The sequence below is a fragment of the Aplysia californica genome, unplaced genomic scaffold (genome assembly GCF_000002075.1).
Source record: "Aplysia californica isolate F4 #8 unplaced genomic scaffold, AplCal3.0 scaffold00104, whole genome shotgun sequence".
Classification (NCBI taxonomy): domain Eukaryota; kingdom Metazoa; phylum Mollusca; class Gastropoda; order Aplysiida; family Aplysiidae; genus Aplysia; species Aplysia californica.
In genome coordinates this window covers 1225929-1227341 of record NW_004797374.1, presented here as the reverse complement: position 1 = coordinate 1227341, position 1413 = coordinate 1225929, and the positions used below count along the sequence as shown (strand labels likewise).

Here is a 1413-nt window from a genome sequence, read left to right as displayed (position 1 = left end):
TCTCTCTCTCTCTCTCTCTCTCTCTCTCCCTCTCTCTCTGTGTGACTGTGTATGTTTGTCAGGGGCGGCTCGTGGGGCTCAAAAGTGGGCGTGCACAATAAGCTGTAGAAAGCTATTCAAGGGCATAGTAAATGGGATGGTAAGATTTTTGAGTTGTTGAAGGAGGATCTTATGCTTTTATTTAAATATTTTCTTTATTTTTACCGGTGTCTTTAATTTCTTGAACTAAATCTGTTTGTTGGCTGAATATCAATTTCTTCATCCTGCATTGGAAGTGAACACTTAATTAATAATAATAATAATAATAATAATAAATAGCATTTGTATAGCGCATAAACCCGCTCGACAGCAAGCTCTATGCGCTTTACACTATATTATTACCCCAGCAGACCATAGAACACTCAGAGACATTCTCAACGTCCTGGGAAGCATACAGTGCAAGCAGCTGATTAAGCGCTCAAACACTAACAAACTGACAAGATCTTTCACTGTCTATAGCTGGGTACCCATTCCCACCTGGGTGAAGTGAGGAAAACTCGTGTAATGTGCCTTTCCCAAGGACACAACGTCGGGTCCCTGGCAGGATTCAAACCAACGACCTTACGGTTGCGAGCCCGAGAGCCTAACCACTAGGCCACCGACGCCACTACAAAACTTTTCAAGGGCACAACTCATTGGACGTTGACTTAAGTCTATCATGGTCACCTCCCTCAGGTTCACGGTCACAGAGTCACTTAAAATAGTGGCAAGACAATGAACCAATCACAATCCACTTGAGCTCTCCGTTGAATTGCGTTTATTTTTAGACTGCCTACTGTGCTGTGGGCTATGTTTCGTGGGTGCACTTTAACTTTTGAGAAATGCCGTCTTATTAATATTAATGGCTGCTTAACTTGCTACGAGTGTCGTCATCGCTTGGGTTATCCCAAAGAGCGATTTATAGGTCAGGTTGCCGCTGTTGAATATCCTACTATGTTTAGTTAAAGTGCGTGGACTTTGGCATGGCATAGTAGATGTTTTACGTCGCTATAGACACAGAAATGGCAGTAACGGCGCGAACGAGGACCTTGTTTTGATTAGTGTTTGGCTAGTGTTTGTTTCTGGCTTCTTTTATTTCATGTCTGTGGGTGCTTTTCGTAATAGAACATTAGAAAAATTTGGGCGGCTCAGCACGACCGTGTTCTATGGACAAACCGCTCCTGATGTTTGTATATTATGTGAGTGTTTGTGCATATGTATATGTGCATGTATGTGTGTATGTATGAGTGTGTATGTGTATGTGTGTATGTGTGTATGTGTGTGTGTGTGTGTGTGTGTGTGTGTGTGTGTGTGTGTGTTTTCGAGTGCATTTGAGCATTGTATGCACGGTGACCTTTAACCTAACAATGTCTGTGTAACCCTCACCTGTCATCG

At 42.7% G+C, this 1413-nt stretch overlaps 1 protein-coding gene across 1 annotated transcript in view; it reads left to right on the top strand.

Moving 5' to 3' along the window:
• The window catches only part of LOC101862105 (mesenchyme-specific cell surface glycoprotein), a gene marked incomplete at its 5' end in the record, with an annotated part of 12888 nt that overhangs the window by 11011 nt on the left and 464 nt on the right, over positions 1–1413 (top strand).